Genomic DNA, 17287 nt, shown 5'->3' with positions numbered 1-17287 from the left:
AGAGAGAGAGAGAGAGAGAGAGAGAGAGAGAAGAGAAGAAGAAGAAGAAGAAGAAGAAGAAGAAGAAGAAGAAGAAGAAGAAGAAGAAGAAGAAGAAGAAAAGAAGAAAAATCGGTGTAGAGATCAGATCTGAAAATGGTGGAGAAGTGGTATTTTGAGCCAGTGACAGTTTTGTAGATATTTCAGAAAAGAATGGTTTTTTAGGTATTTTGCATAAAAAATTGCTGACAGGGTGTGGTATTATACATTGTGGGCCTGAGTATATGTCCTTATCTGTTTAAATCTGTTGAAAGATGGTTTTTTTGTGTTTTACAACTTCTATGGTAGTGGGATGTCATTTTCTATTTTTTTTCTTTAGCGGGTTGGGCGGGTTCTGTTGGGTAACCTGTTTCCGCCTGTTAGTTAGCGGGTTCTTAGCGGGTTGTCAACCCGTTAGTGTAAAACTGTAATGGGGCGGAAATGAGCGGGTTATTAGCGGGCGGTTAGCGGGCAGTTAGCGGGTAATGGGTTAAACTGCCAGGTTGAACTATGTATTTGCAGTTTTGTAAAATTTAATTCAAGCAGCAGAAAATTCATGTATATCAGATTGGAATCATTGGATTCCTCTGAGTTCAGAAGTTGTCACGTAGCAGGTAATATTTTTGAGAAGTGGAGACGAAAACTTTCAATAGAAAGGTAAGTAACAACATTATGAACCTGATATTTTTAAAAAGAACTTCCGAAGTAATATTTACAGAACATACATTATGAAGAGGCTTGGATGAGCAACAACACCCGCACTCTGAGTCTCTGACCAAAAGAAATCTGAATTTAGATCGTTCATAATTGTTAGTTTTTTTTATACGATAATTGTTAGTTGATTGCATCGATGATATATATGATTTTGTGATTAGTTTTATAAGTAATAGTCAAGCTCTCAAGCAAACTATAATTGATCAGGAAAACAGAGAGAAAACACAATATAAAACAAAGACATAATGAGACGAAATGTGACCGGCCCGGTTAAAGACGGCTAATCGGCCCTAACTGGTCTCTCCTCTTTCATATCGGGATCGAAATGCATCATTTTCTCAAGCTGAATCAGGAAGAGTGAGATTGAGCTCCGCACCCTTATAAGGCAAAAGGCCGTGGAATGGAGGACCGCGCTTCTGTTATCTCTCAAGATTTACAAGTGTTAGTAATATAAACATGTTTCGTTTCTGTGCATCTTAGCTCAAAATAGCTTCATTCGCTCTTTGATCTCTTGCAGTTGCTATCTAAAGTTTATTTTACCTTATTTCTACTGTGCATTTCTGCCGACGAATTCTCTGTTTGTAAGAGAGACGAACTTTCATTGATTTTCTTTAAGAGGTTGTTTAAAGCAGAGAGCAGCTTGATCATAGGCATGTGCAGCTATGATGCAAATCTCTTTTATGTCAAAATTGCAGCTCTAGATGCTGCCTTTGGATTATAAATCTCATGAGATACACTAGATTGCTCTGAGGCCTCCGCTTCGCTCCTCTGTGTATCTCATATGATGCTGTTGTGCATTCTCACATTCCTGAGGAATCCAATCAAAGCATTTATTCCAATTCTTTCATAAAAGTAGCTTTAATCGGTGCAATATTAATTAAATTAGCTTAGAATTAGTTCGGGGCTAGTTTAGAGCTGAGCTAGCTCTTGGTCTTGCTTATGCTAGATTGCTATTTGCTAGTATCCAGCATTGAAGGGCTTGTGCCGGATAAAAAAAAAAAAAAAAGTTGAGAGGCCTCTGTTTTCCTCAACAGATATTGACTGGTTCTTGGGAGGCGCCAAAGTCTTTTCTATCGACATATATCTTTGTTTCCAATCGTATCAATTTGCTATTACTCATTTATGCTGTTCGATTTGTAACAAAGATTATACACATCCACTTCCTCATTTCCCATATCCAACACTTTCGATTGTTTAGGAAGCCCCTGTTTTTATCATTTTCTTCCACACCCAGTGACTAACTTGATTGACATTGATATAAAACAACTTTTAACTAAGTTACTTTTCTCTGTCATAGCACCAACACATGGAAGGAGGCTGGTCTTCAGGGATACTCTATAGTGAAATTACATACATGCATAATTTCTCTCATCGGCGTCTTGGGATTCTGCCTGCAACTCAAGTTTCCCAATGTGTCTCCATATGCGACGGTCCACGGCTCTCAGCTGATGAACGTTTTCATTATTGTGACATGCATTTACATCCTCTCTTTGATTGTGATGGCAATCCTAGCCGATGGCAATAACACAGATTTGGAAGATCTGATGATCCAAATCACCATCTTACTTGGAAGCCTGTCCCTGATTTTAGAGCTGCTCGTCCTGATTTCAACTTTCGGAATGATTCTACTCTTCTTCTGGTGCATCTGCCTTGTATGGTTCATGAGCAAGTCTTACCGTTCTCTGAAAACACTCTTCCAAAATGCAGTTGAGCATCTCAAAGGAGACTTTGGAGAATTGAAGCAGAAACTCGTTGATTTGAATCGCCGATTAATGGAAAGTAATGCAATCGCAGCAGTTGTTCGTGCCTCTCAGAAATTGAATGACCTGATCATCAGGAATGGTGGGCGCGAGACAGAGCATGAATCCCAGAACCATAACCACACCAATGAGGTACCTGTTTAATTTCTATAGCTGCCACAGACTTGATACACCTGATTGAATAAAAAATGAAGGCTTTTGTTGTAATAAGATAATAACTAAAACAAATTTTCCAGTTTACTCGGCTGGATTGAGTTTGTAATACATCAGTTTTGATTTGGGATTTGGGGTTTAAAACAGAGACATGACTTTCGCGGAAAAGAGCGAGAGCAATACTATTTGACTGTTAATTGACGCATTAAGATTACATTAGCTCAAGGGAAAAGGTTAGTATTCAATTCATAACAGTTCTATAGGCTTTGATTCCTCTCAAATCCGAAAAGCTCTAACCCAAACTCTTGCACCTCTGCATCTTCTCCTAGCTTCTATGAACTAATAGAGAACAAACTCTAGCCCCGGCCAAACGATCTATGCCAAAAATTGGAAACAAATTGGCTTATTATATCCAACACGATCTTTCCCCGAATGATTCCCCATTCATTTCCCAGTATTTGGAATTGGGGATGAAAACAGAGACTTCAACATTTCGCGGAAAAGAGCGCGGAGCAATATTTTAAAATTTCAAAGGTGGGCTGAACAGCATGGCCCATTTCCACACAGAATTCTTATTATAGCCCACAGATGCAGGCCTCATTCTAGGAGTGAGCACCTGTCCCTCGAAAGCGATAACACAAATGCATTGTCTCTATCATAAATTCATAATCATCATTTTATGTTGTGCGGTTGTGCCATCCTACCACAACTCGGTATGTCTCTCAGTCATCGCCACTGCCTTTCACAAAATGCCGGAGTTGATATCCGGAAATGGCCACTCGAATGACTCGACCAAGCTCGAAGACACGAATTAATAACACAAATGCATCTCCATCATAAATTCATTACTATAAATTCGGTCAGTTTTTTTAGGTTGCGTCGTCCTGCCACAATTCGGTTTGTGTCTCAGTCATCACCATTGACCTTTCACTAAAATGCAGGAGCCGATCATCGGAAATGGCCCCTTGACCAAGCTCGAAGACATGGACCGTTTAATCTTTCGTCACACTACACCTTTAGCATCTTATGTTTTCACATTTTTTTTATGTTCGTTTATTTACTTGAAAAGAAAAATAAATAATAGATAAATCAGGGTATTTACTCCGGATGGTTGATTTCTAAACTTATCTTCTTTCTTATGTAAATAGTAAATTAACTCTAGATAAGTATGTGAGACAGACCAATTCCAGTTGCTTCACGTGTTAGTTATCCGCCACGACTAGTACTTCTCTTCTCTCAACTGTTGGAGTCTTTTCCAGATTGGTCATTTTGTTTTTCTGCATGGATTGCTTCTTAAAGAAACACATAGCCACACACATATGAGTGGACGAAGAAGGAAGACGCCATGCGCGTACGTGCAAGGGAGTTCATCCTTTTGGACGGAAAGGTTTTTGTCAGTTAAGCAAATTTATTAACAGAAGTTACTACTTGGGCCCGAAAGGCAAGAAGTACGATGTTTTTGCAATAAATCCTGGCCCACCCAATAACGACAACAATGAGAGAGTAATAAAGACAACTAGCCAGTTGACCAAAAGCATTCACAAGTTAGTTCCAGAATCTAGATCCACTGTCTCTATCTAGCAAATGGGAAACTCCAAGTCAACGAAAGCAACCAAACATCGTGGCGGAGGAGGGAATGGCATTCGATCAGAGGTGGCTGTGGCAGTGGATATGAGGAAAGCGCAGCGTTTAAGGTAGATAAATCAACCCTACATTGCACACTCAGCCTCCGCTTTACGGGTTCAGCGCTTCTGGCCGAACGGAAAATTTGTTATTCGTTCTCATTTGCGGGCCAGACACTTCTGAGAGCTAAACACCGGCAAAATCAATCCTGAAGACGTCCCTGCATCAGATGTTGAGATCAGAGATAGATCCGATGAAGCGATCCACATCATTGCCCAATTTCTACCTTCCGCAATGGGTGAATCCTTACATCCATCTCACGGGTGAGTTCTTCTTTTTCCCCCAGTCAATACTCAATACCTTCTCTTTAGATTTGTCTTATATGACTGAAGATTCCCACTTCGTATAATGCTGAACGAAGAACATGTTGTGGGCTTGGCTCCCCTTGTAACCAGTCTTTTGCATTTGGGCTTTAGTAAATCTTATATCTGACCCAAAAAAAACTAAAAATAAAAAAATAAAATAAAGTGCGGGGGAACTCAAATGACGTTGGAACCAAATATATATATATGGAAAACCCCGTTCTCCTCGCCATTGATGATACCAATGTTCCCAGGTGACAGAGTCACACTTCTGGGATCCCTGCGGGCATGACGACCTCTATAAATAAGAGGCATCTCTTGCATTAATCTTACTTCAAATCAACTCCAAAACCCTAAAGCTGCTATAATGGGCAGCATTGCCGAAGATCTTCAACGCCCTCTACTGTAAGTTGCTAGTTTTCTTTCTAACTTTTCTGGATTTGTCACTCTCAAACTGTTGTTTTAATGTGTTGACGTGCTCCACCTCTTACCTAGAGATGGAGTACGTCTCGCCTCATTCCACCGCCGTACTTTTATCGGAACGTCATCTTCAACCGCGCCCTCCTCTTCCTCTGGTATACCGTATACCTTAGTCTCTTGAAACACATCTTCGTGTCTTCCTTTTCTTCTCCGGCCTTTGTACTGCCCTCTTCTTCTCCAGCTTCGCCCTCGTTCTCTTCTACTCCGCCGTCCTATACACCGCTACGTCGGCTTCAACGACATCTTCTTCTTCAATCACGTACGTCCTGCTAGTCTTCCTCTTTCTCGGCGTGTCATATCGCACTGCGCCGCCGCTCTCTTTCACTACGCCCCCACGCGTCTTAGCTAGTCTTCCTCTTTCTAAGTGCGTGCGCGCGAGTCGATCTTCCACTGTGCCTCCGCGCGCTCTCTTCCTCTTCTATGGCTTCTCATTCTTCAAACAGAGAGTAAAATTCTTCCCCGCACTGCTAGCTAGCCTATTTTTCCACGCGTGCGCGTCATTTTCCACCGCGTCGCCGCTCTCTTCCTCTTATCTGCTGCTTCATCATTCTTGAAAAACATACACATATAGCAAAATTCTTCCCCTACCCGCGCTGCTAACCGTTCTTCCTCTTGAATCAAGTCCTCCTGCTCTTCCTCTTCCACAGACGGCCGTCGTCTTCCACTCCTCATCTATGGCTTTGGCCACTTCTACGGCTTAGTCTTCTTGAATCAACCCCTCGATCACGGCATGCTGGATCACAGAGGCTGCTGTAATTAGAACATATATATACTACAACAAATAGTTTCTCTTGATTAATTTACATGTATACGATTACGGGGGGATTAATTGCATAGTACTCATATACAGTCGTCCCTTATAGTATTCACTTTTAGATTGCCCAAAATTGATCTGAGTAAAGTTTTGTGCTATGAGAACTCGGAGATATGTTCTTGACAAGCTGGACTATTCTGTTAGTTTTTAGAAGTGGCTCTGAAACCACTGTTAGAAATGTGTGTAGTGGGTTAGGACAATGTATTTAGGACTCTCGTATGTAGGAGCTAGACTTGGGAGGAATATGTTAACTAGGAAAAGTAGTTTAGACAAACTAGTTTAGGAGAATAAGAGGAGATGGTAGTATAGAGGATATGGAATACAGGAGGATGGTTTACAAGCTTGCTTCAAAGTAATTTCATTCACTCATAAGTTTGTTACTTGTATTACAAGTGGTACATATATTTATAGTCTTGTTTAGCCGACCTTGTAGGCTTGGCTAGTGCCACCGACATGTTGGACATATCTAGGTACATCTAGCTAGCAACTTAGTTAATTACATGCATGATTAGTCCAGATGATTCTACACAAGCTAGCTAACGTACATGATTATTCTCAATGATCTAGATTAATCTAGCCGACTCTAGGGCTTCCTTGATTTCTCTAGACATCTTTAGAGTTGATCAATGTGCATTAATTCCAACAAATTCAAACTTAAGTTCTACAAATCCAAAATGGAGCTTTTAGTGTTCTCTTAAAACCAAAAACGGAGTTTCATTTGGGTTGGGGACTGCAGATTGCTTAAATGCTTAGTATTAATTGTATTCCCATTTCTACCCAGCTTTCTGCCTCTCTTCCATAGGAGTTCACAGAGGACAACATGAACTTCCGACATGTGTCTATCTGTATGTCTAGGATGATTAAGAAAGATTTTTGCTCCTTAATTAACTGCTCTGTATTTCAGTATTTCTTACATAATTTTCTATTCAAGTATGGAATAGTGATGTACTTCCAATCTGATTAATCCTCTCATGACCATATATAACCACAGCACAAGTACGGAGAGAGACGGCCACCAAAATGATAATGCAGGACTAGAGAGGTCAGTACAAATTAATCTTTAATTCGATTGTCTTCAATTTTCTGTAGTCGAAGTTCTATTCATTAGTGTCTGGTTAATCTTTCATCAAGTTAAACTGGTCAGATACTCTTACAGGCAACCTGGGAACAGACTAATAAGGATTTCAGTTTTTGTTATTCTAGTTACTTTATATTTCTGCTGAAGTTTACGAAATAGTGTACTTATAGCTCCTTTACTTTATCTTTTCTGTAATTTTAGATCAAATTTTGTAGTAAAAACTCAAAAGTTTCTGGTGGATAGCTCGAGTGGAGTACTGTGAGTGTGTCAATACTAAATACTGCCAAAACACATTTTTACAATCTCATCGATCTATTCTCTCTTTCTCTTTCATACTCGTAGATTCTAGTGTTATTTCATGATTCTCATATATCTGTATTCTAGTGCTATTTCATGATTCTAGTGTTACATTTGATAGACAAATAGTGAAGAAACATGGACTGGTTTGGGAGATGTCAATCATTTTTCTCAACATGTTCTTTGTTTTTCGATGGTATTCTATATGGTATTCTCTTATTGATATCTCATAACGAAACAGTTTTGATTGATTTTACATCTCTTAATGATATTAAAGCCCATGGGAAGTCCCATCTAGTTAGAGTTTTTTTATTTTATTTTTTTTATCGATCATACCCTTAGTTCCTTACTGACACCAAGTCTTTCTACTAATTTGATTGATATAGATGTGATTGTCGTAGCACCAAGACAACGGGGCAGGGTGCTTCTGTGGCATCGCCTACAAATCCTACATATACATATGCTCTCATCGGCTTCTTAGGCTTCTGCATCCAACAGAAGGGATCTCCATATGAAACAGTCCACGGCACTCGCTTGATGAACCTATTAATTATCTCGATATCGGCTCACGTTTTCTGTATAAATATGATTCCAACAGCTGGTGGCGGTGATGATGCAGATTTGGAAGATTTGATGAAATATGTTTTCCTCTTACTTGGATACCTGCCTCCGATTATCGAATTGATCATCCTTACAGAAAAGTTTGGATTGTTTATACTCTCCGTCTGGAGCATCTGCCTTTTATTGTTCGTGTGTAAGTATCACCAGTCTCTGCTAACACTGTGCAATAATGCAGTAAAACATGGTATTAAAGCCTTATTGGGAGAATTCGGACAGACGCTGGGTGATTGGAACAGCGGCAGGAGGATTAGAAATGATGAAGCCGAAAAGATGAGAATCAGAAATCTCAAGCGCGAAATTGAGCTTCAGCCCCTGAACCAGAACATCAGCAATGAAAGGCGCGCTACAGAGCATCAATCCCAGAATCAGAATCACACCAACGTGACAGAGTATGCAATATCTATACTTGATAACTCTTGATACACCTGATCGTACTAAACATTTGGACATCTTATTTCACGCTTTTGTTGTAATAAACTAATAATTCGAATATATTTTATTTTTCTTGCTGGACAGAGTTTGTAACTCATTTATTTTGATTTGGGATTTTGTTGTTTAAAACAGAGATATCACGTTTCCTAAAAGAACGCGAGCAATAATGCTACTTGATTCAGTCAGTTGTCGCATTCTGATTACACAAGCTCAAAGGATGAGAATGGATTTAAATGCATGACAGTTCTATAAGCTTTGATTCATCTCAAATCTCGAAAGCGGTAAACCAACTCATGTAAATCTGCATCTTCTCCCAGCATTTATGAAAGAAACTCCAGCCCAGCTTAAGCATCTACGCCATTTTTTCAAGAGAGATATCTCTCCAATATGGTATTTCCGAGAATAATTCCCCATTCCTCAGGGAATTTCCCAGTATCTGGAATTGGGCTGTAAACAGAGACTTTAAATTTCGCAGAAAAGAGCGGGGTTGCAATATTTTAAAATTTCAAAAGGTGGGCCGAACCGGCAAAGGGCCCATTTTCCATCCAAAGTACTTATCAGTTTCGCGGAAAAGAGCGGGGATCAACAGTACTTTTGCTTCTGGACCGGACAAGCCTGGCCCAATAAACAAGGCTTTTAGAACGGGTTAGATTAATCAGTCCAGTAACAAATGTCTATCCAGCCCACATGAAAAACTGCATCCAAACAAATTTGAAATTTCAAAGGTTTGCAAATTCGCCTCCAGACTGCAGCGGCACTGCCCGCTGATGAGGCTGAATTTCATTGAAATGCTCTTTCGGTCACTAGGTGTGTCAATGTCATGATGCTCTAAGCTCATCATAGTAGTAAAGAATCAGAGGAGTTCATAATAATCAGCATCTTGTTGGGAACTTCTGCTTTCATTTTAGAACTGCAGATCTTCAATTGGTTCCACCTTTGGATGGCTGGTACTCTTCTTCTGGAGCATATTTTAAAAACTGTATATATGTTACCAGTTCAACATGCAATTATATTCGTATCAAAAAAACATGCAATTATATTGCGTTACTTCATTCATACGTCAACAGATAACACAGAGATATCATAATGACACATGTTGTTACATGAAGGCCTCGCTTGGGGAGATTATCTCGATTAGGACTTTATATTATGGCTGAGGCCTAAGGCTTGTACGTAGCACACTAGCAAATGCCCTGTATGCAAATAAATCGAGTTGGCCATAAAGAACACGTTCTCTTTGTCGTAAACAACAATAAAAAATCTAACGACCAATAGAAGATGACAAATTTGAGAATCTTTACCATGGCTTTTCAGAATTATACCAAAGAAATACGGTAGCCAAATGAAGGCACAGATGCAAAATTTAACCTATATCTACATTTATTTGTTGTCGCACTGTTTCTGTCACATTTCGGATCCGGTGTCAATGATTTCTAAGCACTCAACACCAAATCTGAGACGTGAGCGGGAAAAGTAAAAGAAAATAATACAAATTCAAATACTTTTTCAAAAATTGTTAAAAACAAAACAAATTGTAATAACAAAAATAATTACAAACTCGCAAATATATATCTCATTTTTAATCTTCCGTAACTCTTTTATACTCTCGTACACGTCAGCTAAACGTCAATCTTCTAGACGTGTTCTCATACGTACCTAAATAAAAATCTATAGGGGTAAGCTTAAGCTCAGTAGGGCTAAACCTTTTTAGGTTATTCTTAAATTTTAACTATGCCAAACTATCAAGTTATCAAGTAATGTCAAATATAACAACAATCCAATGCATGTATGCTAATAAATGTCTTCCTCAATTATTGGCTAATGAGTTCATACATCAAAGACATGTGAGCCTACACGTCCCATACCGTATATTTTACCAACCGGAAGTGACTCAGATGTCTCGAATATATGATTTAACAATCAGTAATATATCACCACTTGTACCTTTTTTGTTAGTCATCTTGTTATACTCATGATCTCCAAACCTGAAACCCAAAAGATCGTTTTATCGATGTCTGCTATCAAAGGGCATACTTTCCTAAACTTGTGCATGTATGGGCTACCCTAGATTTGGACAACCTATGAGGAAACTCAACTACACAAAATGTATCTTTATTTTCTCGATCTCATTCTCACATCTCCATAATCGTTATTCTCACTAATCTCACAATGCCTCAGTGCATTATGCATATCAATTGAGTATCAATACTCGCATTTCAATATCGACCATATGTTTTTAATGAAAAGCGATAACATCGACCACATAAATCAATGATATCATATACTTTATCGAAAATGATAACAATTAAGAATTAATCAATCAATGTCACACAAATCACTCATTTCAATTATAATCTAATTATCGATTTTAAAAAAAGTTCCCCGACAGACCCTACCTGGAATCCAAGTTTTAGTTCCGACGCTAATTAAAATTACTAACACAATGACTTGCTTTCTGAAATCATTATTCTTATGCTTCTGGAATGTCGATAGTTACTCGATCCTCATACCAATTCTTTTTTCTAATAAAGTCGGCAAACACTTTAACTAGAAACGATCAAGTCCTCGAAATTGCTAAGTACCCTCGAAATCCTTAATCCACAACTCCTCACACCTTCTCTGACAGATTCCGAATCAAATGTCATACACACTCATTCCAATTTGTCCCCACCTGTTAATCCATATTAGTTATCTCGTCGGATCCCAACTGTGCTCAAAGCACTAATCCAAATTAGTAATCTACTTTGGGCACCCAAATACTTTGAACTGAAAAGGGGTAGCTAGTAGAGATTTTTCTAGTAGTGAAAAGTATTCAATCTTAAGCTGTTGAGTTTGTAATACATTAATTTTGATTTGGGATTTGTTTGGGGTTTAAAACAGAGACTGAGAGACATCACTTTCGGCAATACTATTCGATTCAGTTAACTGTCGCATTATCATTATGATTAATTATACTAGCTGAAGCGAAGATGGCAATTTTCGATAGGAGATTTGACATTCGGAATTTTGGAGCTGAAAACAGAGACTAAATATTGGGTATTAGAAGGAGCGGGATCAATATTCAAAGTGGGCCGGATCAGCATGACCCATATGCATGCGGTGATGTAGTAAACCCTTTGTACTCTTTTGTTTTTTTTTTTCAATAAAATAACTGAAACCGGACGTAGGGCTGAACCTCCCAACTTGATTAGGTTTCAAACTTAAAAAAAAAAATGTAGTAGACCCCGCTTTTGACATCATGCAAAAATAACTAATCTTAATAAAGAATAATCTAATGATTTTACATTGGTTGCACAGTATATCCATGTTTTTAGGTAGAGTAATTATTCTCTATATCCGGAACACCACGTCATATGGTGTACCTGGTTAATCATATAACTCAGATTCATGTGAGAACCAACGGGATAAAAAAAGCCCAAAAGGGAATGTATTCATAGAAGAGTTAGAAGACGAAATGTGCTCGGTGCCATAAGTGTTTAACATGTATGAAAATTGGTGATGTAAGATTTGATGGATTCCGCGTTTTTAGTTTCCTTGATTCTTTTTCCCTGGTCAGATTAGTATCCTTGATTCTACTACTAAAAAATTGGAAACACGTCTGCTATCAACAAATTAAGAACTGCAGGAAAAGACGTCCAGTATCATCTCCAAGTCGCGAAGACTCGGAAGATTACGCAAAATTACGCTCCTCTCCTATGATCCTTGATTTCGATTCAACAGAAATCTTCAATTCGTCTGGACATTTTTGACATTTTCGTCTGGTGAATGTCGGATGCAACGAAAACGAAAACGCAAAAGCAGAAAAAGACGTCTAATATATTTTTATCAGATCAACCTGACGTCTTGTTTTTTTTTTTTTTGTTTGCCTAGTCTCCCCTACATATTGTCTTTTCCGAGAGCAAGAGCTCCCAGAAAGCTGTATGTGGAATTAATGGAGGAGGGCACTTAAACTCTCAAGTCTCAACGTTTATCATTGTTAGTATATCCTCTCACTACTATATACTTTTGGCTTTGGTTTTGGTCTTCCTTGATTCAAATTTGTTACTTCTCTCTAGATACAGTTCTACTTGGTTTTTTCTTTTTCCTGGTTGCTCTGTTGGTCCTAAGGATCATGTTTGCTGCTAGTCTTCAGTTTGCCAATATATATACAGTTATTGCTAGTTCTTCTTTTTCTCCCCAGGATCACATTAAAGAGCTTATAATTCAGAAGCAGAAAATATTATCATTCAAATATTACCACTCTGTTGGAAATATTTGAATGAGGCAGCTAGCTAGTTTATTCTGTAACTTCTGTTGGAAAAACAAAACCACTATGTTTGGAAACAGCTAGCTAGTTTATTCTTTTCTGGAACTTAAGTGTTATGGTTTTGTTTCCTGCGCTTGAGGTTTTTCTCGAGCTTATTTTTAATGAGGTTATCGGTCATAGTGTTTGTAGGTCACTATCGACAGATTGTATAGACTATAGAGCCTGACATATGATGTAACGTGTTTTCTGGCTATTGGTTTTAGCAATTCAATTTCTTCTACTCAAGTAAATTGATACGCACACCCACCTCCTTAGTGAACTAAACAATATATTAACAAAGTTTTTAGATGAAATGGAAGCATTAAAGTGTTCAGAATCTCTCTAAATTTGTAACTCTAGCGTCTTCAAATATCTTGTTACTCTTATTTTTTTCTTCGGAAATGGACTTCGTCAAAGATTCCACATTCTGTGATATGAACTATGGCATCTGGCACCAGTTCTCTTAATTTGTTAATAGGATATTCATTTGTTAGCATCATGTATAGATTTTGTATTTTTGAGAGCTCTTCTTAAATCTAAAGATTCAGGGTGTTCGAGTAATTTGTTGATTAAGAACTCAGAGATATGTCACTAATATTGATGAAAATAAGACAGGGGACCCTGTATCCCCTGCTGATTATATATTTTGTTTAAATTTTTTTGTTTCACTAATCCTTTTCTTGCTGATTATTACATATAATTTCAATGACATTATACTCCAATTAATACTCTCATGATTCATGAATTACGAATTTATGATCATCACAGCAAGATAATGGAGGAGTTTGCAATTTGGAGAAGTTCTGTTCTGGCACTGCACAAGTGCATAGTCTCCCTCGTCACTATTTTAGGGCTTTGCCTCCCACTGGAGTTCGCAAATGCGCCTACACTTGTGACAGACTGTCGCAGAACTATTCTGATGAAACTATTTATTACCGACATATCTCCATAGGCGGAGCCAGAAATCATATCTGAGGGGGGCCAATATAAGAATGTTAAAAAATATAGGGTAAACTTGATGGCTGAAAACTTACTATTATATAATAAAGTCATAAACTAAATTATACATAAATTAACTCATCGCTTTTGCATATCCCGAAAATCATTGTATTAGAGTTAATTTTCGCTGATATAGGAGGATTTTGAGAACTATTGCTTTGATATTAGAGTTCCTCAATAATAATAAATATGCATTAATATACAAGCTTTAGATTCGACACTTTTTCTCTTGAAGAGTCCATGAATTGTCGATCATTTACCCATATTGACAGATGTAAGAACAAAAATGAAAAGACTCAATTAAACATCATTTTTATATTAAATACGCTGTCATTATTTATGAAGTACAATATATACAAACATTAAGTTTCAGTGATCTAATTAAAATAATTTGTAAGGTAAAAGCATAATTGTACTAAGAATAGGAATAAATTAACTACTTTCTTTAAGAAACGCTTTCTAAAAGAAGTTATTAGCATAACTAAACAACAAGAGCTTCTAAAACGTGAGGGAGTGAGGGGTGCCAATGTATATGGTTTAAGTTAGGTTTGGTTAAATTCGGCCAAGTTTTTGTAGTAAAACACATTGAGATAAAAGTTGGAGGGGTGCCATGGCACCCCTTGGTCCTTGAATACTTCCGCCTATGCATATCTCTTTACTTCGGATTATTAAGTGTCATGATACTCCAAATCAATCAGAGTAATAGAGACTTTGGTGAATTCATGAATAAGATTGGCGTCTTGCTTGGAACTCTTGCTTCTATTTTAGAGTTGCTCATCTTGTTTCCGCCTTTCGGATGGCTCACACTCTTCTTCTAGAGCATGTATCTGATGATCACTGCAATTGGTTCGTACCAACTGTCTAAAACACTATGCAAAAGAGCAGTTGCAGCTCTTATTCTAGCTTTGGGTGAATTCCAAGTGAAACTGATCTCACTAAATGCCCGTTTGATGGGATCAGTTGCTGGACTCGGTCGTGCTTATGAGAAATTGAAGGATTTGATCAAGAGGAGCCGCTATTCGACAGAGCATGATGAAACCAGTAACCTCAGCAAGGAACTACCGGTGTAACACTGTAATTTCTATTTCATGCCTATGTTTTCAGTTTGTAATTCTGTACATAATTAGACCAAGTTGAAAAGATTTCTGCCTCAGAATTTTTCGGTTCTCCTCTCCTTCTTCCAATATGACATAAACGGGCCAAATCAATAGGACAATTAACAAAATACCAGGCCACGCAATAATCTCTAGGTCTAGTCGGTGTGAGTCCAGCCCACATAATGATTCAAAAAACAAAGACATAATGTTGAAACAAAAAAAACAATGACATAATGAGACGGATCGGGGTCCTGCAGACCGCACTGCCAACCCCTACTACCCAAACTGCAGGCCTTTCTCCTCTTTCTTATCGCGATTGAGTTCTTGAAATGTAACGTAGAAACGCCTCAGAAGGCAAACAGCCGACTGGAATGGAGGACAACGCTTCTGTTACCTCTCAAGTGTTAGTAATATAGACATGTTTCGTTTCTGTGCATCTGAGCTCAAAATAGATTCACTTGCTTTTTAATCTCTTGTACTTGCTTTCTACTATTTATTTTCCTTAGGTCTACTACGCATCTCTTGTACTTGATTTTAAGAGGGTTGTTTAAAGCAGAGAGCAGCCTGATCATAGCCATGAGCAGCTAGGATGCAAATCTATTTATGTCAAAATTGCAGTTGAACTGTAGATGCTGTCTTTGGATTATAAATCTCATGAGATACGCTCAATTGCTCTGAGGCCTCTGCTTCACTCCTCTGTGGATATATCTCATATAATGCTGTTGTGCATCTTCACATTCCTGAGGAGTTCGATCAAAGCGTTTATTCAAATTCTTTCATAAAAGTAGCTTTAATTGGCGTAATATATTGATTAATTTAGCCTGTAATTAGTTCGGGGCTAGTTAAGAGCTGAGCTAGCACTTGGTCTGCTTATGCTAGATTGCTAGTATCCAGCATTGTAGGGCTCGTGCCGGATTAAAAAAGTTGAGAGGCCCCTGTTTTCCTCAATAGATATCTACGGGTTCTTGGGAGGCGCCAAAGTCTTTTCTATCGACATATATCTTTGTTTCCAATCGTATCAATTTGCTATTACTCATTTATACTGTTCGATTTGTAACAAAGACTATACACATCCACTTCCTCATCCAATTATGCTGTTTTTATCATTTTTTTCCACACCCAGTGACTAATTTGATTGACATTGATATAAAGCAACTTTTAACTAAGTTACTTTTCTCTGTCATAGCACCAGCACAAGGAGGGAGGCTGCTCTTCAGGGATACTCTATAGTGAAATTACATACATGCATAATTTCTCTCATCGGCGTCTTGGGATTCTGCCTGCAACTCAAGTTTCCCAATGTGTCTCCATATGCGACGGTCTACGGCTCTCAGCGGATGAACGTATTCATCATTGTGACATGCATTTACATCCTCTCTTTGATTGTTCTGGCAATCCTAGCTGATAACAATGATGCAGATTTGGAAGATCTGATGATCAAAATCACCATCTTACTTGGAAGCCTGTCCCTGATTTTAGAGTTACTCGTCCTTATTGAACCTTTCGGAATGATTCTACTCTTCTTCTGGTGCATCTGCCTTGTATGGTTCGTGAGCAAGTCTTACCAGTCTCTGAAAACACTCTTCCGAAAGTAATGCAATCGCAGCAGTTGTTCGTGCCTCTCAGAAATTGAAAGACCTGATCATCAGGAATGGTGGGCGAGAGACAGAGCATGAAGCCCAGAACCATAACCATACCAATGAGGTACCTGTTTGATTTCTATAGCTGCCACAGACTTGATACACCTGATTGAATAAAAAATGAAGGCTTTTGTTGTAATAAGATAATAACTAAAACAAATTTTCCAGTTTACTCTGCTGGATTGAGTTTGTATTACATTAGTTTTGATTTGGGATTTGAGGTTTAAAACAGAGACATGACTTTCGCGGAAAAGAGCGAGAGCAATACTATTTGATTCAGTTAATTGTCGCATTATGATTACATTAGCTCAAGGTAAGAGGTTAGTTTTCAATTCATAACAGTTCTATAGGCTTTGATTCCTCTCAAATCCGAAAAGCTGTAACCCAAACTCTTGCAACTCTGCATCTTCTCCTAGCTTCTATGAACTAATAGAGAAGAAAATATAGCCCCGGCTAAACGATCTATGACAAAAATTAGAAACAAATTGTCTTATAATATCCAACACGTTCTTTCCCCGAATGATTCCCCCATTCATTTGGGAATTTCCCAGTATTTGGAATTGGGGATGAAAACAGAGACTTCAACCTTTCGCGGAAAAGAGCGCGGCGCAATATTTTAAAATTTCAAAGGTGGGCTGAACAGCATGGCCCATTTCCACACACAATTCTTATTATAGCCCACATATGCAGGCCTCATTCTAGGAGTGAGCACCTGTCCCTCGAAAGCGATAACACAAATGCATCGTCTCTATCATAAATTCATAATCATCATTTTATGTTGTGCGGTTGTGCCATCCTACCACAACTCGGTATGTCTCTCAGTCATCGCCACTGCCTTTCACAAACACGAATTGATAACACAAATGCATTGTCTCCATCATAAATTCATAATCATCATTTAAAGATCCTAGGAA

At 38.3% G+C, this 17287-nt stretch overlaps 1 non-coding gene across 1 annotated transcript; it reads left to right on the top strand.

The window, feature by feature from the left end:
• Window positions 1–6921: 6921 nt before the first annotated feature.
• On the top strand, window positions 6922–8081 carry LOC101304493. The gene is made up of 2 exons (XR_185046.1): window positions 6922–6966; window positions 7686–8081. It is a non-coding gene; the product is annotated as an uncharacterized LOC101304493 (transcript).
• Window positions 8082–17287: the final 9206 nt, after the last annotated feature.

This window comes from Fragaria vesca, linkage group LG6 (genome assembly GCF_000184155.1).
Source record: "Fragaria vesca subsp. vesca linkage group LG6, FraVesHawaii_1.0, whole genome shotgun sequence".
Classification (NCBI taxonomy): Eukaryota; Viridiplantae; Streptophyta; class Magnoliopsida; order Rosales; family Rosaceae; genus Fragaria; species Fragaria vesca.
This window is presented reverse-complemented; position numbering and strand designations above follow the sequence as displayed.